The 26,450-nt window shown below is 45.7% G+C and overlaps 2 protein-coding genes across 10 annotated transcripts in view; one reads left to right on the forward strand and one right to left on the reverse strand.

Annotated features, from left to right (window-relative positions):
• CCNY (cyclin Y) overlaps positions 1-26,450 on the reverse strand; it is a 331,884-nt gene that overhangs the window by 288,986 nt on the left and 16,448 nt on the right. The window lies entirely within an intron of this gene.
• The window catches only part of LOC117093088 (translation initiation factor IF-2-like), a 119,594-nt gene that overhangs the window by 49,047 nt on the left and 44,097 nt on the right, over positions 1-26,450 (forward strand). For 3 of the 9 annotated variants that reach the window (XR_004442295.1, XR_004442186.1, XR_004442524.1), the window contains one exon: positions 18,025-18,146. The exons of 4 other annotated variants lie outside the window; for them this stretch is intronic. The gene's annotated coding sequence lies outside the window, so the exon portion shown is untranslated. Of the gene's footprint in view, positions 1-4,361; positions 5,632-18,024; positions 18,147-26,450 lie in introns of those variants that run through there. 2 more of the 9 variants (XR_004442462.1, XR_004442385.1) reach the window with 2 other exon arrangements.

The following is a 26,450-nucleotide window of genomic DNA, read 5'->3' on the forward strand; positions in this document are numbered from 1 at the left end:
GAAGAAACATTTCTTCAATTATCTTCAAATAAAATATGTAGAATATATATGTATTAATAAGCACATGAAAGGATGTTCAATGTCTTTAGTCATCGGGGAAATGGGAATTAAAATCATAATAGGATTAACTACTCACTCAGTAAAATAGCTAAAATTTTAAGCCTGCCCATACCAGTAATCAGTTACTATGTGGAGCAAGTGGAACCCTTATACATTACTGGTGGTATGTAAATGATACATCCATTTTGGAAAACAGTTTTGCATTCTCTTATAAAGTTAAACATATATTTACCATATGGCCTAGGAATCCCTCTCCTAGGTATTTACCCAAGAAAAGTGAAAATACATATCCATATAGATATTTTTTTTTTCCACTTTGGGAGGCTGAGGTGGCTGAATCACTTGAGGTTAGGAATTCAAGACCAGCCTGGCCAACATGCTGAAACCCCATCGCTACTTAAAAAACAAAAATTAGCTGGATCTTTTACATGAATGTCTATATCAGTTTTATTCACAATATTCAAAGCCTGAAGACAAACCAACAGTTCATCAACAAGTGAACAATCAAATTATAGTATATTCATATTAAATACAATGAAATAGGAGTCAGCAATAAAAAGAAATGAACTACTGATAGACCCAACAATGTGGGTAAATCCCAAAAATATTATGCTGAGTGAAAGAAGCTAGACACAAAAAAAGTATACTATATGATTCCAATTGCATGAAATTCTAGAACAGGCAAAATTAATATGTAAGAAAACAGATCAGTATTTGCTTGGGTTCAGGAATGGTGGAAGGATTGATTGAAACAGTACATGAACTTTTAGGGGTGATAGAAATATTCTGTGTCTTGATGCAGATGTGTTTATTTGTCAAAATTTATTTTACTGTATGCTTAAAATGGGGCTATATATTAGTAAATTAAACTGTTTGTTCTAAAAAGTAAATGTGTGTGTATAACATTTAAGGAACCCTAAAATAATTTTAATTATTTAAATAGGGAACACGATATCTCAAAATAATTTTAGACTTTCTCTCCTTTTGAAGAAACATTAACGCCTCTATTTGGACAAACTATAATATAACACATTTTTATAGTAACAAGTGCTCCAGTCGTTTAAAGAGATCCTAACCTTTGAGTTTGAGTCTCAGCTAGGAATAAATCCTTTTAAGTTCTACATAAAAAACACTCTCTTGAATTCCGTAGAAAGAAAACACTGCCCGCTTACAGAATTTTTCACTGCCAAAAAGATTGTGGCTAAGAGGTAGCTCTTTTTGATGGAGAAAGGACACCTTCAAAAATCTCTCTACTTTCTATGGCTCGCACCTGTAATCCCAGCACTTTGGAAGGCCGAGGCAGGTGGATCACTTAAGGCCAGGAGTTCGAGACCAGGCTGGTCAACATGACAAAACCCTGTCTCTACTAAAAATACAAAAATTAGCCAGGTGTAGTGGTGCTCACCTGTAATTCCAGCGACTTAGAAGGCTGAGATGAGAAGATCTCTTAAACCCGCAAGGCAGAGGTTGTAGTGAGCTGAGATCACGCCACTGCCCTCCAGCCTGGGCAACATAGTGAGACCCTCCATCTCAAAAAAAAAAAAAAAAAAAAAAAGGCCAGGTATGGTGGCTCAAGCCTGTAATCCCAGCACTTTCAGAGGCTGAGGCAGGGTGATCTCCTGAGGTCAGGAGTTCAAAACCATGGCCAACATGGCGAAACCCCATCTCTACTAAAAATACAAAAATTAGCTGGGCGTGGTGGAGGGTGCCTGTAATCTGAGCTACTTGGGAGGCTGAGGCAGGGGAATCACTTGAACCTGGGAGCTGGAGGTTGCAGTGAGCCAAGATCGCACCATTGCACTCCAGCCTGGGCGACAGAGCGACACTCCGTCTCAAAACAAACAAAAAAGGATAAGGTAAAATATTAATTCTTAGTAAACTGAAAAATTAAGTATGTATATCATAATATCTAGAGTTACCACTAAATAAATAAAAAGACAAAAAGCTGTATGGAGAGATATCATCAAAAAGAAATCATAAATTAAATTGGAATAGTAGAAAATATTCACATAATCCCAAAGAAGTCACAAAAGAGGAGACAAACATAAACCAGAGAGAACAAACAGAAAACAAGTAATAAAATGTTAAACCTAAATCCAGGCCGGGCACGGTGGCTCACGCCTGTAATTCCAGCACTTTGGGAGACCGAGGTGGATGGATCACCTGAGGTTGGGAGTTCGAGACCAGCCTGACCAACATGGAGAAACCCCATCTCTACTAAAAATACAAAATTAGCCATGCGTGGTGCCACATGCCCATAATCCCAGCTACTCGGGAGACTGAGGCAGGAGAATTTCTTGAACCCGGGAGGCAGAGGTTGCGGTGAGCCGAGATCGTACCATTGTACTCCAGCCTGGGCAACAAGAGCAAAACTCCATCTCAAAAAAAAAAAAAAAAAAAAAAATCCAACCACATCCATAATTTTAAAAAATGCAAATGGTTTAAATGCAGCAATTTGAAATCAGAGATTTCTGGGCGTGGGGGCTCATGCCCCTAATCCCACCAGTTTAGGGGCACTGCTTGAGCCGAGGAATTCAACACCAGCCTGAGTAACATAAGGAGACCCTGTCTCTACAAATAATAACAATAATAATAATGATGATAAAGAAAGAAAATTAGCCAGTTGTGGTGGCTCACATCTGGGTAGTCCCACCTACGCAGGAGTGTGAGGTAGGAAGATCACTTGAGTACAGGAGGTCAAGGCTGCAGTGAGCTGTGATTGCACCACCACACTCCAGTCTGGATGACAGAGCAGTACCCTGTCTCAACATATACAAATAAATAGAGATTATCCAAATGGATGTTAAATGACAGCATATATACATGCTGTCTATGAGAAACTCAGTTCAAACATAATGATATAGGCAGCTTTAAAATAAAAGGATATGTGGCTCATTCCTGTAATCTCAGCACTTTGGGAGGCCAAGGTGGGCGGATCACTTGAGGTCAGGAGTTTCAAGACCAGCCTGGCTAACATGGTGAAACCCCATCTCTACAAAAAATACAAAAAATTACCCAGGCATGGTGCTGGGTAATTACAGGTGGTGCACACCTGTAATCCCCTCAGCTGCTGGGAAGGCTGAGGCAGGAGAATCGCTTGAACCTGGGAGGCGGAGGTTGCTGTGAGCTGAGGTCGTGCCACTGCACTCCAGCCTGGGTGACAGAGCGAGACTCTGTCTGGAAAAAAATAAATAAAACAAACTGTAACAAACTTAGTAGAGTTGAAATCATACAAAGTATGGCCTTTAACATAATGAAACTAACCTGGAACTGAATAAGAGAAAGAAAAATCCCCCAAATGCTTAGAAATTAAACAACACACTTCTAAATTGTTCATGGATCAAAGAGGAAGTTCCAAGGGAAATTACAAGTTATTTCAAATTGAGTGAAAATGAAAATAGAACATATCAAAATTTGTGGGATGCACTTGAAATAGTGATTGGAGGGCAATTTATGCCATCAGATGCTTGTATTAGAAAAAGAAAAAGGTCTTAAATCAATAGCCTGAGCTTCCACTCCAAGAAACTAGAAAAAGAAACTAGCAAACTAAACCTAACCAAGTGGAAGGAAGGAAACAGGGATCAGAGAAGAAATCAACAAAATTGAAAATAAACAAAAAAAGAGTAGCGAAAATAAATGCTGGTCCTTTGAAACAGCAATAAAATTAATAAACTTCTGGAAAGACTGACAAAAAAGATAAAACACAAATTACCCTTATTAGGAATAAGGGAAAGATATCACTCCAGATCCCACAGACGTTAAAGGGTATTATAAGGGAATACTATGAACAACTATATCCACATAACTTCAGGCATGGCAGGAGGAAGTGATTACACAAAAGGGCATGAGGACACTTTGGAACTGAGGGATATGTTCATTTTCATGATTATGGTGATGGTTTTACAGATGTATACCTACATCTGCAAACCTGGGCATCATAACCCAGGCAATGAGAATATCTGGAAAAAAAGTTCAAAGGCTGAGTCCTGGGCACTCCTTCATGTAAAGGGCAGGAAGACAAGGAAGATCCATTTGTCAAACTATACACTTGAAATATGTACGGTTTATGATCTGTAAAGCATACCTCAATTAAGCTATTTTTTACTTTGTTTTTATTTTATTTTATTTGAGACAGTCTCATTCTGTCATCCAGGCTGGAGTGCATTGACCTGATCTCAGCTCCCTGCAGCTCCCATCTCCCGGGTTCAAGCGATTCTCCTACCTCAGCCTCCCAAGTAGCTGGGACTACAGGTACGTGCCACCACACCTGGCTCATTTTTGTAGTTTTAGTAAAGACAGGGTTTCACCCTGTTGGCCAGGCTGGTCTCGAACTCCTGACCTCCAGTGATCCGCCCTCCTCAGCCTCCCAATGTGCTAGAAATACAGGCCTGAGTCACCTCACCAGGCCCAATTAAGCTATTTTTTAGAAAAACCGTTATGAAGCAGTAAACTATTCCTTGGAGGTGGTTAGGGCATCCGTTACCTACCGTCAAAACTGTCCTTACTGGCTAGGCACAGTGGCTCACGCACTTAGGGAGGCCAAGGCGAGTGGATCCCAAGGTCAGGAGATCGAGACCATCCTGGCTAACACAGTGAAACCCCATCTCTACTAAAAATACCAAAAATTAGCCGAGCTTGGTGGCACACGCCTGTGGTCCCAGCTGCTTGGGAGGCTCTGGCGGGAGAATCGCTCGACCCGGGAGATGGGGGCTGCAGTGAGCCAAGGTCACACCACTGCACTCCAGCCTGGGTGACAAAGAGAGACTCAGTCTCAAAAAAAAAAAAAAAACTGTCCTTACCCCTGCATAATAAGCTTTTATTATTCATCCGCTATTGTCTTTCTGAAGTCACAGTGTGTCTCTAACTAATATTTCTACTGTGTGCAATGAAATATTGATATTTTTATCCACATATCTCATCCTCTATACACTGAATTATAAAACCAGAAGATTTTAGTGTCTTCTACTGCTCGATTCACTTAAGTAGAGGATAGTTTTTATCATCTAGTGTCATCAATGATAGTACACTAAATTATTCAGAATTATGTTCACCAGCAGAGTTCCTAAAAACACATGAATCAAAAGCTAGTTTGGGCCTCAGGGAGAATCCACTGCCTTCATTAATGCTACAGACTCAAGAACTGTACCCTCAATGATCCCAGTGGGATGGTGAAACCCAGGTGAAGTTCACTCAATGTGCAGCACATCTCAGTGATCAAAGGAAGACAGCCGTGGAACACGTTATAGCATGTAATTACAAGCTGGAACTCTCTCAGGTGCACTAAGCTTGGGCACCGTAAGATGTATCTCTTTGCCGTCATTTGTTGTTAAGCAGCAATATGCAATTTATGTGTCCTAACAGCCTGGCAATAGACTCTTCTTCATTGGGAGGACAGAACAACATGCACTGACCAACTCCACTACAGCCCCATTTTATTTTCTTTTTTTTGAGACAGTCTCACACTGTTGCCCAGGCTGGAGTGCAGTGGCACAATCTTGGCTCACTGAAACCTCTGCCTCCCAGGTTCAAGTGATTCTCCTGCCTCAGCCTCCCAAGTAGCTGGGATTACAGGTGCCCGCCACCACACCCAGTTAATTTTTTGTATTTTTAGTAGAGACAGGGTTTCACCATATTGGCCAGGCTGGTCTCGAATTCCTGACCTCGTGATTTGCCTGCCTCAGACTCCCAAAGTGCTGGGATTATAGGCATGAGCCACCGTGCCCGGCCTGTTCAGATTTTTAAAACAGGCTGGGCATGGTGGCCCACACCTGTAATCCCAGCACTTTAGGAGGCTAAGGTGAGAGGATCTCATGAGCTGAGGAGTTCAAGACCAACCTGGGCAACATAGTAAGACCTCATCACTATAAAAAACAATTTTTTAAAAAAATAGTCTGGCATGGTGGTACATGCCTGCAGTCCTGGCTAGTTGGGAGCCTGAGGTGGGAGGATTGCTTGAGGCCAGCAGTTTGAGGCTGCAGTGAGCTATGATTGCACCATTGTATTCCCAGCCTGGGTGACAGAGTGAGCAACCCTGTCTCAAAAAAAAAAAAAAAAAAAAGGTGAAGGTGAGGAAGATTCAACAAAACAGAATGAGGAGTAGGTAATGAAGTAAGAGAATAGTGATGTCTTTGAAGCCAAGAAAAGATAGAACTTTATGAAGGAGAAAATGAACAACTTTGTGAGCGACTGCCAAGAGTTCTAGGAAGACAAGAACTGAAAACCATGAGATTAAGAAATATGCAGATCTGGCTGGGCGCGGTGGCTCAAGCCTGTAATCCCAGCACTTTGGGAGGCCGAGGCAGGCGGATCACGAGGTCAGGAGATCGAGACCATCCTGGCTAACACTGTGAAACCCCGTCTCTACTAAAAAAAAAAAAAAAAAAAATACAAAAAACTAGCCGGGCGAGGCGGCGGGCGCCTGTAGTCCCAGCTACTCGGGAGGCTGAGGCAGGAGAATGGCATAAACCCGGGAAGCGGAGCTTGCAGTGAGCTGAGATCCGGCCACTGCACTCCAGCCTGGGCGACAGAGCAAGACTCCGTCTCCAAAAAAAAAAAAAAAAAGAAATATGCAGATCTTGTTTATTCTACCAGCTTTACAGAGATATAACACATACCACACAATTCGCTCATTTACAGAGTAGAATTCAGTGGTTTTAGGATATTTAAAGAGTATTACCACTATCACCCCCATCCATTTTAGAACATTTTAATAATCTCATCCATGCCATAGCATGTATCAGTAGTTCCTCCCTTTTATGGCTGAATGCTATTCCATGGTATGGTTATATCACATTGGATATATCACATTTCATTTATTTCTCCATTCAGCAGTTGATGGACATTTGAATTCTTCTCATTATTTAGCTATTATGAATAATAATATGCTACTATGAACATTCCTGTACAAGGCCGGACGTGATGGCTCACGCCTGTAATCCCAGCACTTTGGAAGGCCGAGGCAGGTGGATCACGAAGTCAGGAGTTCAAGACCAGCCTGGCCAAGAGGGTGAAACCCCGCCTCTACTAAAAATACAAAAAAAAAAAAATTAGCCAGGTATGGTGGCAGGTGCCTGTAATCCCAGCTATTGGAGAGGCTAAGGCAAGATAATCACTTGAACCCAGGGGAAAGAGGTTGCAGTGAGCTGAGATCATGCCACTGCACTCCACCCTGGGTGATAGAGTGAGACCCTGTCTCAACAACAAGAACAAAAAAATTCCTTTACAAGTTTTTGTGTAGACATTCCATTTCTCTTGGGTGCATACCTAGGAGTGAAATTGGTGGGTCAAATGGTAACTATGGAAACTTTTAAAGGAGCTGCCTGTTTTCCACAATGGCATTTTCCATTCCCAGCAGCATATGTGAGTGGTTCCAGTTTCTCCATATTCTCCCTAACTCTTTTTACCTGATGTTTTCATTATAGCCATGCCAGTGGGTATGTAGTGGCATTTGATTGTGGCTTTGATTTGCATTTCCCTGATGACCAATGAGGTACAGCATCTTTTCGTGTGCTTTTTGGCCACATGTGCATCTTCTTTGGAGAAATACCTCCAGATCCTTTGCCCATTTTTTGTTTAGATTGTATGTCTTTTTAGTATTGAGTTGTAAGAGCTCTTTATATAGTCTAGATACAAGTTGCTTATCAGATATGTAATTTGTGAAAATTTTATTGTATTCCATGGGTTGTCTTGTACTTTCTCAATAGTGTCTTTTGAAGTGCAATTTTTTTTTATTTTGCTGATGTCCAGTTTCTCTATTTTTTCTTTGACTTCTCTTGCTTTCAGTGTCATATCTCAGAAGCTGTCACTAAATCCAAGGTCATTATTTCTATGTTTACTTTTAAAAGGTTTATATTTTGGGCACCTACATTTAATATTTCTCTCTGTTTTGAGTTAATTTTTGTATATGGTGTGAGGTAAGGGTTCAACTTCATTTTTTTGCTTGTGGCTATTCAGTTGTCCCAGTATCATTTGCTGAAAAGATCCTTCCTTCCTTCCTTCCTTCCTTCCTTCCTTCCTTCCTTCCTTCCTTCTTTCCTTCCTTCTCTTCTTTCTTTTATCCTCACTCTATCACCCAGGCTGGAATGCAGTGGTGAGATCTCAACTCACTGCAACCTCCACCTCCCAGGTTCAAGCAATTCTTCTGCCTCACCCTCCTGAGTAGCTGGGACTAAAGGCATGCACCACCATGCTCAGCTAATTTTTGTATTTTTTGTGGAGACAAGGTTTCACCATGTAGCCCAGGCTGGTATTCTTTCCTTACCAAATGGTCTTGGCACCCTTGTCAAAATCAACTGGCCATAGATACAAAGATGAAACGTGGAGATCTTTGGTGATCTGAACAATAGCAGTTTTTATGAAATGATGGAGACAAAAAATTAATGGGAATGGATTCATGGCAGAATGGGAAGAGAGGAATTGGAAATAATGAGTAGAAACAAGTATATTGAGGAGTTTGCTAGCAACAGTAGCTGGGGGATGGAGCCATAACAGGGGGTGAGGAGTTCAGCTCCTAGCTAAAGACCTCTATGTGATCTTTCAAATTTGACCATAGGCGATTACACGGACTTGTCCTGGCAGGCCTTGTAGGGAAGGCTGCCCTCTCCACGCCAGACTTGGCACACAGCCAGTGCATGACAGTCGTGAAAGGTGCTGTGGTCAAGGACTCAGGCCCCATGGGCAGGCCTTGCTCTCACACATCTGCATTCCTAGTCCAGGTGCCTCCATTTGAAATCTCTTTAGGGTCTCTGGCTGAGGCCTTCCTCAGACGCCTCTCCTTATCACGAAAAGAAGAAGGAATCTTGCTTTTCTCTACTTGGACTTGATTATTTTCCACACTTAACCCTTCCCCTTATATCTGATCCTCTGCACACTGTTCCATGAGGGAAAACAGAGCAGACAGGAGTGGACATTCCCTCCAGGTGAGCCCCTTGCTTAAGGTATGGCATTAGATGATTAAAGGCTTGGCCGGGCGCGGTGGCTCATGCCTGTAATCCCAGCACTTTGGGAGGCCAAGGAAGGTGGATTGCTTGAGGCCAGGAGTTTAAGACCAGACTGGCCAACGTGGTGAAACCCCATCTCTGCTAAGAACAAAAACTAGCTGGGCGTGGTGGTGCATGCCTATAATTCCAGCTACTCATGAGGCTGAGGCAGAAGAATCACTTGAACCAGGGAGACAGAGGTTGCAATGAGCCAAAATTGTGCCACTGCACTCCAGCCTGGGTGATAGAGTGAGACCCTGTCTCAAAAAAAAATATATATATATATACACACACACACACACACACACACACACACACACATGGCTTGACTGGTGCTTTCATTTAGGCTTGTTTTAATCATGACTCATACTAGCTAGAGAGCTCTGAAGAGCCACACTGAGCCCCCGACAGAGGATGTCTTGTTTGGTTGGTTGTTTTTCTATGGGAGGCATTACCAGCAAGATCATGTACTGATGAGAATGGGCCAATAAAGAAGGACTAATGAAATAGAAGAGAGAGAGAGGGCGGCTGGAGGCAGAAGGCATGATGGATACTGTGCTTTGCGGGGATCCCCTCTCAGGGCCGGTGCACCCAGCCCCTGGCTCCTGGCAGGGAAGGTTCATAGCTGTGTCCCTTACTGGGAATGCCCTCAGCCACAAATAACTGCCTTGCCCAAGTGTACTCCCCTCCCAATAGGTGACCCATGGCCAAGACCAGGGTCACAAAGGAATGGTCTCCAGCCCAGCTCCAGAGCACCCTATAGAATTGCCTGAAGCTTTAGCTGCACTTGCATTTTGGGTTAGTTTCTTCTTCTGCTCAGTTCTGTCTTCCTCACCTGCCTACACGTGCCTCTCAACAGCATTTCTGTGTGCAACACTCCACCTCTGTTTCCAGGGAATATCTAAGATGATTGGAGTAGTCCTGGGAAGCAGACTCTAAGATGAGACTTTGGAGCTGGATTCCTGCTGGCAGGCTGGCAGTAGGGACCCCATCACTAGTGGTGGGCAGAGTATGGACAGATCTGGGGTGCTGCAGCAGTTCAGGGGTTGACTTTCACCTGGAGTGGCCCGGACTCATCTGGCGTATTCTCCAGCTCCTTCGGCATGTGCTCTCTCCCTTCCCTTGTCAGGCCCACGGCATCCTCGGTTGGGCTTTGCTGGGACCTGACCTGTTACTGATCTATAATCAGCATTGTATCTTTTGAGCTCTTGACAAGCCCCTGATGATGGGATGAGGATGGGGGACAGGTCAGCAGAGGCTGGAGGACTTGCTGAAGAGCTGGCCTCACACTCTCTTCCCTTCTTCTCCCAACGTAATCCATCTCTCAGGTGACACTCCTGCCAAGGACTTTGAATTCATCCCTTTTTTCCCCTCACCTGGCCACCCAAGCACCTCCAAGCTCGCCCTCCCTAAACTCTGCACTAAAGGCAGGAGGGACCCCATCACTCAGAGATCATTATTGGCTCTCCACTGTCCTCAAGATAAACCGAACTCCTGGGATGGCCTTTTAGGATTTGGACCCTCCCCAGCCTCATCCGCTAAAGAGATCGGGAAAGGGCCAGTTGGGGTGCACAGGCCCAAACCCAGGTCTCTGAGGAAATCCCCCTGAATATCACTGCAGATGACCATGGTCCACCCAGCAACATACAAATGTGAGCTCTGTGACAGGAAGGACTCCTTTGGGGGAAAAAAAAAGAGTTTCCACAGGCATAGGATGCGCTGGCTGTTGCAGTGTCTCTGGTTCTAGAGACTGAGAGAGATGGGAAGCTATTTCTAAGTTTCTGACTATTGCTAAGCACCACGGGTTCATAGAGAAGAAACAGCGGCAGGCTCAGGACAGTTGATTATCACCAATTCCGAGGGCCTCCTAGGCAGAGTTTGAGGAAGTCTTAACCTGTAGCTGGAGAGTAGGCAGAGAGGAGGACCTGACTCAGAGCTGAATCTTCACAATAGCAGAGCCTCGGAGAAGGTTGAATTCTCGGCCCCAGCAGGTCTCTGGGCAGGGGCAGGGCCTAATAGGAAAGGAGTGTGACCCTGAGACTTGAGATGGGAATACTGGATGGATGCAATTAAGAACCTTGAATCTACTGGGCTTGCAAAAGTGGGCCGTTTCTTCTTGTTAAAAAAATAGTATTCTCTACTTGCTTAAAGATGTTGCAGAAGCTTTAAATGAGGTAGATGTTTAGCAAGATGAAGGCTGCCACCCTCATGATTGCCCCCTCTTCCTCTCCTGGCAACAAGACCAGTAACAGGTCAAGTTCCAGCAAAGTCCAACTGAGGCTGCCCTGGGCCTGACAAGGGAAGAAAGGGAGCACACGCCGAAGGAGCTGCAGAATCTGGCTAAGCCCTGCTGGCAGGAGCTAGAATATGCAAGAGATGGAATCCCAAGGTGCTGGATCCAGAGCAGCCGAATGTAAAGCTGGATAAGTTGGCATTTATCAATCTGAGAGCACTCCCTTGTTATAAGGATTTAACACCCTGGCAGATGTTAAGACACCGTGAAGATGGCTCTTGGGAGCCTGAAGGTAATGGGCCACATTCAAGAAAAGGCCTGTCGCACAAAGGCAGAAAAAGCAGAATAGCCACAAGCTGACTGTGTGCCACAGGAGAGCCCGGGAGGCCAAAGTGATGAAGAAAGGACTAGTGAGAGGGGCCCCAGAATCATGGAGAGTTCCGTAGTGACTGTCCCCTGAAGGCCAGGGTTGATGAAAGGTGATACCGTTCACAACTGGGCTCCCTGCCAGGCACGGTGGCTCACACCTGTAATCTCATTACTTTGGGAAGCCAAGGCAGGAGGATTGTTTGTGGCCAGGAGTTTGAGACCAGCCTGGGAAACATAGTGAGACCTTGTCTCTGTAAGAAATTTCAAAATTAGCTGGGCATGGTGATGCATGCCTGTAGTCCCAGCTACTACAGAGGCTGAGGTAGGAGGATAGCTTGAGCCCAGGAGGTTGAGGCTGTGGTAAGCTGGGATTATGCCACTGCACTCCAGGCTGGGTGACAGAGCAAAACCATGTCTCTAAAAATAAGAATAAATAAATAAAAAGCAACAGCTGGGCTCTCTGACATAGCAATGAGGATTCCAACCTTCCAAAATGATGGAGGCCAAGTGGCAGCACCTAATCATTAGAATCAAGGCAGGTGCAACTATCTCAATGAACACAAGGTTGGAATGGCAACTAGGAGGAGTTTCTCACACAGAGAACAAGGAATGGGGCTTATAGGACATAATTCTTAAAAGTCAAAAATGGTTAGGAGGCTAAAGGTAGTCACTACAGTAAGTCACCATCCCTTGTTTGTTTCTGGACCTGAACTTATTTTCAGGTCCAGAACTTACTGAATGAGAAGTCTGTGGCTGCAGAAACATGACAAATGTATTTAGTAGTGATCCCCTAGTCCTTCTGTAAAGAACTATGGCGGCTTACATGGGTAACCATGCCTAGGTGAAAGGGGAATACCTAGACTTTTTGAGGATTATTGGATAGAGTCTGGATTGACACTGAAACCTGGGATTCAAAGCATCACCATGGCTTCCCTCCTAAACCAGGGGTGGCTGGGGCCATGTGGTCCATGGTTCCCAACCTAGATCCAGCTCGCAGACCTGCCCAGTGGTCATTCCTCTGCTCATGGATGTACAATAAGACTGGACACACTCTTTAGCTGGCAAAATCCCCACCTGCAAAGTGGGAATTATTGCAGCGGGAAGGTCGAGCGGAAACCTCTGAACTCCTTTCTCCCACAGGAACAACAGTGAATCGACTGGGCGCAGTGGCTCATGTGTGTAATCCTAGCACTTTGAGAGGCCGATGCGGGTGGATTATTTGAGGTCAGGGGTTTGAAACCAGCCTGACCAACATGGTGAAAACCCATCTCTACTAAAAACACAAAAAAATTAGCCGAGCGTGGTGGTGGGCGCCTGTAATCCCAACTACTTGGGAGGCTGAGGCAGGAGAATTGCTTGAATACAGGAGGCGGAGGTTGCAGTGAGCCAAGATGGCACCAATGCACTCCAGTCTGGGTGACAGAGCAAGACTCCATCTCAAAAAAAGGAATGACAGTGAATCAAAAACAACACCTAGAAAGCAATGCCACCCTCAGATCCTTAAAGAACGAAGGGCTAGTGGTCTCTGTCATATCCCCATTTCTTCCACCAGTCTGGCCCCTGCAGAAGCCAGGGGGATCACAGCAGGTGATGGGAGACTGCAGCAGACTTAACTAAGGGGTAGCCTCAGCAGCAGCTGCTGTGCCCATGTGGCAGCTTTGCTAGAGCACATTAGCACCACTGCTGGCACAAGGCATATGACCATCCAGCTGGCAAATGTGTTCTTTCCCATCCCTCCCAAAAGAAGGATTAGAAGCAGTTACCATTCACATGGGACACGAAACAGTATACATTTCAGTTTTCCCTCAGGACTATGTTAGCTCCCTGCCTTCTGTCACATTACACTTGAAAGGGACCTGGACCATCTGGACATTCCACAGAATAAGACATTGGTCCTCTACGTTGATGACCTGGTGCTAATTGGACTTGAGGAGGAAGAAATGGCAAGTTCGTTGGAGGCCTTGATAAAACATATGCCATTTGCAAGGTGAACAGTGAGCCCTGTTCAGGTTTAGGAGCCTGTGACATCAGGGAAAGGCTTAGGGGTCCAGAGGGCTGAAGTATGCAGGGATATCCCCTCCCCACCCCTACTAAGAAGATGCATAGCACTTGGTGATTTTGTTTGGCTGTGTCTCCATCCAAATTTCATCTTGAATTGTAGCTCCCATAATTCTCATGTGTTGTGGGAGGGACCCGGTGGGAGATAATTGAATCACGGGGGTAGTTTCCCCCATACTGTTCTCGTGGTAATGAACAAGTCTCACAAGATCTGATGGTTTTAAAGGGGTTTCCCCTTTCACTTGGTTCTCATTATCCCTTGTTTGCCACCATGTAAGACGTGCCTTTGCTCCTCCTTCGCCTTCTGCCATGATTGAGAGGCCTCCCCAGCCATGTGAAACTGAATCAATTAAACCTCTTTTTCCTTATAAATTACCCAGTCTCGGGTATGTCTTTATTATAAGCAGCCTGAGAACAGACTAATACACATGGCAAGTCCTTTCAAGTTCTGGAGGTAGCAAATTCCATACTTGGGAATGCTGCTCCAGCCCACTGACTGGGTGACATGGAAGGCTGCCAGATGGGACCCAGAGCAGGAAGGGCCCTGCCGCAGGTCCTGGTTTCTGTACAAGCAGTCATACCCTCTACCCTAGCAGACCTTATATACTAGAGGGACCTGTGGTGGGAAAAGATGCTGTGGGGAGTTTGTGGTAAGCCCAGTAGGAGACTCACAGTGTAGCCCCCTCTGGTTTGGGAACAAGGCTATGCAGCATTTCACATAAAGCAGCTCCCATCGCACAAGTGGTTTGGGAGAGTTGATGTGTCTGACCACAGGACATCAAGTAATGCTATGGGCAAAGCCGCTGATCATGACCTGCATCGGCCAAATCCACCAGGTCACAGTTTGGGAGTCTACCCTCCTCAAGAGGGTTCCAGCAAGCCCATCCTAGATTGGAACCCATGCCAGGCCAGAGAGTACAAGTTAAATGCATGAGCTGGTAAGAATGAGGAGGATTGCCAGGCAAGGTGGCTCATGCCACTAATCCCAGCACTTTGGGAGGCTGAGACAGGCAGATCACTTGAGGTCAGGAGTTCGAGACCAGCCTGGCCAACATGACGAAACCCCATCTCTACTAAAAATACAAAAAAAAATTAGCCGGGCATGGTGGTGCATGCCTGTAATCCCAGCTACGCAGAAGGCTGAGGCCAGAGAATCGCTTGGACCCTGGAGGCAGAGGCTGCAGTGAGTCAGGGTCGTGCCACTGTGCTCCAGCCTAGGCGACAGAGTGAAACTCCATCTCAAAAAAAAAAAGTTAATTAAGAATAAGGAGGATGAGGAGGTTTTGGAGACGTGAGCAGACAAGATTAAGGAGAAACAGGCATTTAGAAGAATGGGAAAGAGAATGGATTAGGGAAATATAGGACTTCCAGGCAGCACCAAGAGCACACTTGAAGTTTATAGCAATTTGTAACAAACATGTGAAAAAAAGCTCAACATCACTGATCATTAGAGAAAGGCAAATCAAAACCACAGTGAGATACCATCAGAGTATCACTCTGACCACCAGTCAGATTGACCATTATTAAAAAGTCAAAAAATAACAGGTGCTGGCAAAGTTGTGGAGAAAAAGGAACACTTATACAGTGTTGGTGGGAGTGTAAATTAGTTCAACCATTGTGGAAAACTCTGTTGATTCCTCAAAGACCTAAAAAACAGAACCACCATTCAACCCAGCAATCCCATTACTGGGTATATACTTAATAAAAAATAAATCATTCTATCATAAAGACACATGCACACATATGTTCATTGCAGCACTATTCACAATAGCAAAGACAGAGAATCAACCTAAATGCCCATCAGTGGTAGACTGGATAAAGAAAATGTGGTACATATATACCATGGAATACTATGGAATACTATACAGCTGTAAAAAAGAACAACATCTTTTTCTTTTTTCTTTTTCAACACGGATGGAGCTGAAGGCAATTATCCTTAGCAAACTAACACAGGAACAAAAAACCAAACACCGCATGTTCTCACTTATAAGTGGGAGCTAAACGATGAGAACACATGGACACAAAGGGTGGGGGATGAGGAAGAGTATCAGGAAAAATAACTAATGGCTGCTAGGCTTAATATCTGGGTGATAAAATAATCTGCACAACAAACCCCCATTACACAGGCTTACCTGTGTAACAAACCTGCACATGTACCCCTGAATGTAAAAAGTTTAAAAAAAGAAAAAGAGGCTAGGCATGGTGGCTCACACCTATAATCCCAGCACTTTGGGAGGCTGAGGTGGGCAGATCACCTGAGGTCAGGAGTTTGAGACCAGCCTGGACAACATGGAGAAACCCCCTCTCTACTAAAAATACAAAAATTAGCTGGGCATGGTGTTGCACACCTGTAATCCCAGCTCCTCAGGAGGCTGAGGTAGGAGAATCACTTGAACCTGGCAGACGGAGGTTGCAGTAAGCCGAGATCACTCCACTGCACTCCAGCCTGGAGTGAGACTCTGTCTAAAAAAAAAAAAAAAACAGAGAGATTTATGGCACTCTGTGACAGTGTCATACATTTTAGGTCATCATGGGTTTGCGTTTTTCTCCATTTGGCTTCAGCTGCCTGGGTGCAAGTGAAGAGTGAGTCATTAGTGGTATTTTCACTCGGGCCAGGATTGTACCTCAAGTACAACAGAAAAAAAGAGGAGCATGTGAGTTGAGGGTGTAAGCCAGAGGGTAATTATAACAATGCACTGTGGAACCCAAGGTGGTTACCAAGGGGGGCAGAGGGCAAAGAGCCAAGGAAATGGATTGCAAGCCCCAGTGGGGCTGGAGGGGCCACTGGCATCAGGGTGAAGGAGGGAATGAGCTGCAAAGACAGATGGTGGAGGTGCAGAGTGGGAAGCTCAGATTTCTCCTGTCAGAGGATAGCAGTCAGGTTTCTCTTTAGCCTGGGTGACCCTGTCTTTTAAAAAAGCCTAGCAGGTTAGGCTCTGGTAAAATAGTTTCTCCTGATGGCTGGCCTTGTTGAGAACAGAATGTTCTGGGGTATTTCAGAATGGAGACTTTCCCTTCCCCCTGCCAGAAGCACAGGGGATTTTTCTTCAACCTTCATTGTGAGGACCTGGTAGAGCTCTGGGAGGTAAATTCAAAGGAGTGTGTGGGACTCTCTTCTGAATGGCTCCCCCTGAAGTTGTTAACTCTCAAGCTTCTCCACACTGAACCTCCAGCAATCCATCCATTGCAGTTCAGGGTTTCCTGTCCTGGAGCTGATTCCTGGGGAGGTTTTTGTTTGTAGGTTTCTGCTCTATTAAGTTGTGATTTTCCATAACTGCCTGTTTGTCTCTTCAATTTTGGGGACAGTGGTTTTCCTGTGACTTCACTCCTCTGACAGATCTAAAAAGAGCTGTTGATTTTTCAGTTTGTTGAGCTTTTTACTTCTTATGACAGAGCATGACTTCTAATCCCTTTACATGTCAGGCCAGAAACAGCTATAAACTTTAACTCAATAAAAATATACCAAGGCCAGGCGCAGTAGCTCATGCCTGTAATCCCAGCACTTTGGGAAGCTGAGGCAGGCGGATCACAAGGTCAGGAGATCAAGACCATCCTGGCTAACATGGTGAAACACTGTCTCTACTAAAAATACAAAAAATTAGCCAGCCATGGTGGTGGGCACCTGTAGTCCCAGCTACTGGGGAGGCTGAGGCAGGAGAATGGCGTGAACCCCAGGAGGTGGAGCTTGCAGTGAGCCGAGATCACACCACTGCACTCCAGCCTAGGTGACAGAGTGAGACTCCGTCTCAAAAAAAAAAAACAAAAAACCAGAACTGAGTATGTCTAAGAATTGCGAAAAGGGGTAGAGATTCAGCTACACACTGAAGTTAGAGCAACAAAAAAGAGACAGCATGATTGGCAGGTGGCGTTGTGGACTCTGGGCAAATTGGAGCACTCACACTTCACTGCATCAGTGCATACACCAATTCAGGCAAAACCCCCAAAATATGTTATTTTAAACTTTTAATTTTTGCACAGTGAGAACAAAATCTGAAAATGTCTTTCCAATTAGTTTATCAACCCTGAAACAAGGAAGCAGCAAGTCTGATGTCACTTGATGTGAGTCATGGAGGACACATTGGTAATTCCTCCCCTTTCTTTTTTTCTATTTGTGCTAGATTTGAATGTTTTTGTCCCCTCCAAAATTCTTTAGACTAAAATGAATTTTAGTCTCCTATGCAACACTATTAAGAGGTGCACCCTTTAGGAAGGGACTGGGTCATGACAGCGAACCCTCATGAATGGGATCGGGTGCCTCTACCAAAGGGCTTGTTGGAGGGAGTTTACTCCTTTTTTCACCTGTTTCATTTTTTCCGCCACGTGAAGACAGAGTTCCTCCTCTCCATTTTGGAAGCAGAGAGTAGCCCTCACCAGACCCCAATTCTGCCAGCACCTTGATCTTGGACTTCCCAGCCTCCAGAACTGTGAGCAGTAAATCTTCATTGTTTGTAAGTTACCCGGTCTGTGTTATTTTTTATAACAGCACAAACAGACTGAGACTGATATTGGCCCTGAGAAGTGGGGGTGTTGCAATAACAAATACCTGAAAACGTAGAAGCAGCTTTCAAACTGGGTAATGGGTAGAGGTTAGAACAGTTCTGAAGTGGCCACTAGAAAAAGCCTGTTCTGCCCTGTATGAGTCATTAAGGGCAATTGGAGTAATAGCTCAGAAGAAGAGGAGAGTTGTAGAGAAAGCTTCAGTCTCAGAGATTACTGAAGTGATCGTGAACAAAATATTGGTTGAAATATGGACAATAAAGGTCATTCTGATGAGGTCTTAGGTGGAAATGAGGAGTATCTTGCTGGAAACTACAAGAAAGGTCACATGTTCAAAAGTGGCAAAGAACCTGTCTGAGTTTTGTTCATATCCTAGTACTTTGTAGAAGGCAGAATTTAAGAGTGATGAACTTGGCTGGGCATGTAATCCCAGCACTTTGGGAGTCTGAGGCAGGTGGATCACAAGGTCAGGAATTCGAGGCCAGCCTGGCCAACATGGTAAAACCTTGTCTCTACTAAAAAGACAAAAATTAGCCGGGCATGGTGGCAGGCACCTGTAATCCCAGCTACTTGAGAGGCTGAGGCAGGAGAATCGCTTCAACCCAGGAGGCGGAGGTTGCAGTGAGCTGAGACCATGCCACTGCACTCCAGCCTGGGTGACAGACTGAGACTCCCTCTCAAAAAAAAAAAAAAAAGAAGAAGAAGAGTGGTGAACTTGGCTGGGCACAGTGGCTCATGCCTGTAATCCTAGCACTTTGGGAGTTTGAGGAGTGTGGATCACTTGAGGTCAGGAGTTTGAGACTCAGCCTGGCCAACATGGCAAAACCCCATCTCTACTAAAAATACAAAACTTAACCAGGTGTAGTAATCCCAGCCACTAGGAAGGGTGAAGCAGGAGAATCACTTGAACCCAGGAGGTGGAGGTTGCAATGAGCCAAGATTGTGCCATTGCACTCCAGCCTGGGCAACAGAGTGAGACTCTGTCTCAGAAAACAAAACAGAAACCAGGCAGGAAGGCAGGAAGGCAGGCAGGCAGGAAGGAAGGAAGGAAGGAAGGAAGGAAGGAAGGGGTGATGAATTAGAATATTTGGCAAAGAAAATCTCTAAGCAGTGTTCAGTGTGCCATATGGCTGTTTTTAACTGCTTATATTAAAATGCCAGAAGGAAAAATCAGTTAAAGAGAAAATCTATGATCAAAAGGGAGGCAGTATATAAAAATGTGGAAAATTTTCAGCCTGGCCACATAAGTCTTTAAAAAGAATTCTTAAGGATAGAAAACTGAGGGTGTGGCCAAGTGACTGTTTGATAAGGAGTTAAGTACAGAGAGAAGGAAGCCAGATGCTGTTCATGAAGATAATGGGAGAATCACCCTAGAGGCATTCCAGAGATCTCCAGGGCTACCAGGCCCTTCACAGGCCCACAGTGCTAGGCCCTTGAGGGCAGAATGGCAAAGGAGGGGCCCCAGAGCCCTGGAGACCTCTGGGCTTGCTGCCTCCCTGTATTCTGGCCCAGTGCTGCTTGGTCACTCTGGCTGTGCCTCCAGCAGGCCCAGGTGTGGCTCAGACCACTGCTGTGAAGTTCGGGCCATAAACCTTGTGGCACTCATGTGGTGCTAACTCTGTAGGCATGCAGAATGCAAGGGCTGTGCAGGCATGACTACCTCCACCTAGATTTCAAAGGATGCCTCACAGAGCCTTGGGGCCAGGCAAAGGACTGCCACAGGGAAGGGGTCGCTGCAGAGAGCCCTGGCTGGAATGCTTAGTGGAACTGTGGGAGCAGGGCTACCCCAAGACCCTAGAATTGTGGGGCCACCAGCACACAACACCAGCCTGGGAGAGCCCCAGGAATACAACACAAACCTGTAAGAGCTGTGGTATAGACTGTGCTCAGCAAAGCCACGGGGACAGGGAAGCCTCAGGGACCCAACCACACCCATGTGGGACATGAGGCAAAAAAGATTATAGTCAAGCCTTAAGATTGAATGTTGTTTGCCCTTGTTAGGTTTTGGACTTACCTGGAGCCAGTTGTCCCTTTCTTCTTGCCTATTTCTCCCTTTTGGAATGGGAATGCCTATCCTATGCCTGTCCCAACATTGTATTTTGGAAGTAAAAATACAGTTTGGAAAAACTTGTTTGATTTCACAGGCTCACAGCTAGAGGGAAATTTGCATCAAGATAAATGGTACTGGCCGGGCACAGTGGCTCACACCTGTAATCCCAGCACTTTGGGAGGCTGAAGTGGGCGGATCATGAGGTCAGGAGATCGAGACCATCTTGGCTAACACGGTGAAACTGCATCTCTGCTAAAAATACAAAAAATTAGCCGGGCGTGGCGGCAGGTGCCTGTAGTCCCAGCTACTCGGGAGGCTGAGGCAGGAGAATGGTGTGAACCCAGGAGGCAGAACTTGCAGTGAGCGTGATGGTGCCACTGCACTCCAGCCTGGGCGACAGAGCGAGACTTCGTCTCAAAAAAAAAAAAAAAAGATAAATGGTACTGATGGAGAATGGCTGGGCTCCTGGCTAAACCCCACCCTTAAGCTTAGAACTGCGGCCCTAAAAACTGCTGACTCGGTTTTTCCACCCAAATGTTGCTTTTTTGGCCTGCCACACCCCTATCCTGTGCCCATAAAAAGACTTCAGCTGGCAGAGCAACACGAGTGGCTGAGCATTGGGGATACAAGTGGCTGAACGTTGGGAATACAAGCAATTGAGTGTTAGAGACTACAGATAAACGTGGCTAACTTCAGACCGTGCAGCTTCAGAGGGGAGCCCGGTCAGAGACAGCTGGGCTTCAGGGGAAGATCACCTTCTTCCTGTACCATCCCCTTTCCAATTTCCCTTCCACCAAGAGCCACTTCCACTGCTCAACAAAGTCTTCCGCATTCATCATCTTTCAAACAGTTTGTGTGACCTTATTCTTCCTGGATGCTGGACAAGAACCCAGGTGCCCAGAGGGCAGGGGCTTGGATGCTGCTGTGGGGCCCCCACAGAGCCTGCTCTTGCTAGAAAGGAGCAACCAGACTGTTCCAACATTTGTTCCCTCTGGTTCCTGCACTTGCTTCCTTGAATGTCCCCTCTCACAAGGAGTGGCCAGCGGCCAGCAGAGTGAAGTGAGCCATTCCAGTTCCTGCCCGTGAAGGGGGTCAAGGTCAAGGGAACAATTCCATCTCAGTACCTTGAGTCTCACCTATATCTGATTTAGATGAGACTCTGGACTTTAGACTTTTTTTTTTTTTTTTGAAACAAAGTCTCATGCTATTGCCCAGGCTGATGCAATCTCAGCTCACTGCAGACTCCCCCTACTAGGTTCGAGCGATACTCCTACCTCAGCCTCCCAAGTAGCTGAAATTACAGGTGTGTGCCACCGCACCTGGATAATTTTTCTATTTTTAGTAGAGACAGAGTTTCACCGTCTTGGCCAGGCTGGTCTCAAACTCCTGACCTCAAGCGATCCACCTGCCTCAGCCTCCCAAAGTGCTGGGATTATAGGTGTGAGCCACTGCACCTGGCGTTTAAATTCTTTTATACCAAGAAGATAAGAACCAAGGGGCCCGGCACGGTAGCTCACGCCTGTAATCCCAGCACTTTGGGAGGCCAAGGCAGGCAGATCAGTTGAGGCCAGGAGTTTGAGACCAACCTGTCCAACATGGTGAAATCCCATCTCGATTGAGAATACAAAATTAGCGGGCTATAGTGGCACATGCCTGTAATCCCAGCTACTTGGGAGGCTGAGGCAGGAGAATCCCTAGAGCCTGGGAGGTGGAGGCTGCAGTGAGCCAGCCAGGATTGCACCACTGCACTCCAGTCTGGTCATGAGACTCTGTCTCCAAAAAAAGGAAAAAAGAAGATAAGAGCTGAGGCATCACATCAGCCATCAACAACACCCCGTCTCAAAAATAATTATCACTTTTTCAGCTATGTGTTAACCCATCAGTTTTTTCAACTTTGTAAATCAGTGACTTTATTCCACCACTCAGCTATTTACCCGACATTGCACAGCTCAGGCAGGAACATGTAAGGAACGAAAAGGCAGCACTCATGCCCGCACTGTCCTTTTTATTAGTTTCTTTGGATTTTCATCCTGGGAATCGATACTTGGAAGCAGTGTTTTCTGTCACAAGAGGGAGCACCCAGGGCCCCCTCATCGTCCTTTTACATCTACATCATCATCAGAACCTCTCCTCTGGCTTCCTGCCAGACTCAGACCAAATCTGCCCCCAGGCCTACCACCATGGACATGCTGGACTGTCAGCTGTGTATCCCAGCAGAACACGGTGACAGCTCCACACTGGGCTCTTCAGCCTGTTCCTCATTTGGCAGCTAAAGAACGAGCCAGCCCCGGAATGTCTGAGCATGTCAACAGGAAGGAGAATTGGAGAAGAAAGAGGCCCACCAGGGAAGAGCTTCCCAACAGCTCCCACAAAAGCCCGAGGATGAGGCTGGAATGACCCTCTTTTTTTTCTAAATGATGGGGTCTCTCTCTGTTGCCCAGGCTGGAGTAGGATGGCACAATGATCGCTCACTGCAACCTCAAACTCCTGGGCTCAAGCAATCCTCCCACCTCAGCCTCCCAAAGTGGAGGAATTACAGGTGCACGCCACTGCACCTATCCTGGAATGACTCTCTTACGGAAAGGCTGTTCTATGTGCCCTCATTACCCACAGTAGGTCATCTTTCTTTCTTTTTCTTTTTCTTTTTCTTTTTTTTTTTTGAGACAGAAGTCTCACTCTTGTCCCCCAGACTGGAGTGCAATGGCGCAGTCTCAGCTCACTGCAACCTCCACCTCCCAGGATCAAGCAATTCTCCTGCCTCAGCCTCCCGAGTAGCTGGGATTACAGGTGCCTGCCACCACACCCAGCTAAATTTTGTATTTTTAGTAGAGACGGGGTTTCACCATGTTGGCCAGGCTGGTCTCGAACTCCTGACCTCAGGTGATCCACCTGCCTTGGCCTCCCAAATTGCTGGGATTACAGGCGTGAGCCACCGTGCCCGGCCACAGTAGGTCATCTTTCAAGAAAAGCCCTAGAAAGTGGAATGAATTACATTCAAATCAAGTCAGCAACTGCTTTCTAATCTATACAAGTGCAAAATAAGAACGCTTAATGACACCCTTCATGATGCCAACAATTTCCCCTGCATCGCCCACTGTAGGGCTATCTCTGTGACCAACATTGCATTAGGGCTCTTGTTGCACTCTGTTCAGTTTGTTTATGGTTAATGAGAAGTATTTTCATTGCAGCAGAGGAGGATCCTCTATATGGGGAAGTAATAGAACAGGAGAAATGTGTGCCTGTGTCCATGCGGAGGGAGAGGATGTTTTAAATCAGTCTGCTACATGGAATTCCTCCACTAAGTGATCCAAAAAAATCATGCTACATTCCTCACTTCAGAAGTTATCTGGGGCCAGGCGTGGTGGCTCACACCTGTAATCCCAGCACTTTGCGGGGCCAAGGCTGGTAGATCACTGAGGTTTCAGGAGTTCGAGACCAGCCTGACCAACATAGTGAAACCCCGTCTCTACTAAAAATACAAAAAGAAAAAAGAAAAAAATTAGCTGGGCATGGTAGTGCGTGCCTGTAATCCCAGCTACTCGGGAGGCTGAGGCAGGAGAATTGCTTGAACCTGGGAGGTGGAGGTTGTAGTGAACCAAGATTGTACCACTGCACTCCATCTTGGGCAACAGAGAGCAAGACTCTGTCTCAAAAAAAAAAAAAAAAGTTTCCTGGAGATACATGTAAATTCTCTTCTGTCATCTTTTATTCTCCACAACAACCCAAGTATGGCTTATGTCATTTAGAATTTTAAAAATAATTGTGCCGGCCGGGCGCGGTGGCTCAAGCCTGTAATCCCAGCACTTTGGGAGGCCGAGACGGGTGGATCACGAGGTCAGGAGATCGAGACCATCCTGCCTAACACGGTGAAACCCCGTCTCTACTAAAAATATAAAAAAAAACTAGCCGGGCGAGGTGGCGGGCGCCTGTAGTCCCAGCTACTCGGGAGGCTGAGGCAGGAGAATGGCGGGAACCTGGGAGGCGGAGCTTGCAGTGAGCTGAGATCCGGCCACTGCACTCCAGCCCCGGCGACAGAGTGAGACTCCGTCTCAAAAAAAAAAAAAATAATAATTGTGCCTGTAGAATGTAAAGAGTGGGGCTGGCTTCTGCTGTGTGACCCACAGCCTCTCCCGGTGGCCTGCAGGTGCGACTCTGACAGTGTGGGAGGTAGCAAGCATGCCAGTGACACGCTGGTGGGCTTCATATCTGCCCCACCTTGGCCAACCCCCCAGACCTTCTTTATGCTCCTTTCAGAAGCTATGTGCTTTGGAGAGCCATTCCCTGAAAAGCCCCCTTCTCCTTAACCACGAAGGAAATTTCACTAAATAAAGGCAGCCTGTGTCCTGCTTCAGTAACAGGACACCTGTGTACATCCTCAGGTCCTCATTCAAAGCTGGCCGGGAGCAGCACCTTCAGGCCCTTGGCATGGGCCATTCGCTGCTGTCTTCCCCAGCTCTCAACTCTGGCTGCACAGAGTCAAGACTCAGTGCACAGGGGAGTCACTACAGGCAAGAGGCCTCCACAGGAGTAACTGATTTATGCACAAAAATTGCAAAGTGAAGTTTAATAAATGACAGTGGAAAGGCCCAGAAATTCACAACTAAAACAACTGTAGAAACCCTAATCCCCACATATAAATATATACATCATTATTTGTCAAGTTAAAAAGAACTCTAGTCTTCAGCTTTCTTCTTTATTTATCTAATTTGTTTTCCTTTGACAAGGGAAGAACAAGATTAGTGTGTAAGATGCCTGAATTATTTCTTCACTTTATGTCCATCGCAATAGGTCACCAGTCTACTAATACTCTCAGCCTATTCCTAGTCCTTTGATTGTGAAGATTTTCATTGTTGGCAGTTCCCAAATATTTCATCACCGTTTCTTAAAAGTAGAGACGCAAGGATTCTCTTGCTATCATCCCTCCCCCTTTAAGAAATTAAAACTGTACAGCAAAATGAACTATCATCAGAGTGAAGCGATAACCTACAGAATGGGAGAAAATTTTCACAACCTATCCATCTGACAGTGTTCTAATCTCCAGAGTCTACAAGGAACTTAAATTTACAAGGAAAAAAAAGAAAAAAAACATCCCCACTAATAACTGGGCAAATGGCTGGGCACGGTAGCTCAAGCCTGTAATCCCAGCACTTTGGGAAGCCAAGGTAGGTGGATCACCTGAGGTCAGGAGTTTGAGACCAGCCTGGCCAACTTGGCAAAATTAGCCAGGTGTGGTGGTGGGCACCTGTAATCCCAGCTACTTAGGAGGCTGAGACAGGAGAATCGCTTGAACCTGGGAGGCGGTGGTTGCAGTGACCTGAGATTACGCACTGTACTCCAGCCTGAGTGACAGAGCGAGACTCTGGCAAAAAACAAACAAACAAACAACTGGGCAAAGGACCTGAACAGACACTGCTCAAAAGATATACATGTGGCCAACAAACATAAGAAAAATAAGTCAACAATACTGATCATTAGAGAAATGCAAATCAAAACTACAATGAGATACCATCTCATACCAGTCAGAGTGGCCATTATTAAAATGTCAAAAAACAACAGATGCTGGTGAGGTTGCAGAGAAAAAGGAATCCTGTTATACTGTCGGTGGGAAGGTATATTAGTTCAACCATTGTGGAAGACAGTGTGGTGATTCTCAAAGACCTAGAGGCAGAAATACCATTTGACCCAGCAATCCCATCACTGGGTATATACCCAAGGGAATATAAATCATTCTGTTATAAAGATACATGCATGAGTATGTTCACTACAGGACTATTCACAACACCAGAGACATGGAATCAACCTAAATGCCCATCAGTGATAGACTGGATAAAGAAAATGTGGTACATATACACCATGGAATACTATGCAGCCATAAAAAGGAATGAGATCATGTCCTTTGCAGGGACATGGGTGGAGCTGGAAGCCATTCCTCAGCAAACTAATGCAGGAACAGAAAACCAAACACCACATGTTCTCACTTAGAAGTGGGAGCTGAATGATGAGAACACATGGACACAGGGAGGGGAACAACACACACTAGGGCCTGTTAGGGGACAAGGGAGAGCATCAAGAAGAATCAGCACCCCATTAGGGTGCTGACCTTAATACCTAGGTGATGGGATGATCTGTGCAGCAAACTACCATGGCACACGTCTACCTATGTAACAAATCTGCACGTCCTGCACATGTATCCTGAAACTTAAAA

Source organism: Trachypithecus francoisi, unplaced genomic scaffold, assembly GCF_009764315.1.
Source record: "Trachypithecus francoisi isolate TF-2019V2 unplaced genomic scaffold, Tfra_2.0 Contig00025, whole genome shotgun sequence".
NCBI classification, from domain to species: Eukaryota; Metazoa; Chordata; class Mammalia; order Primates; family Cercopithecidae; genus Trachypithecus; species Trachypithecus francoisi.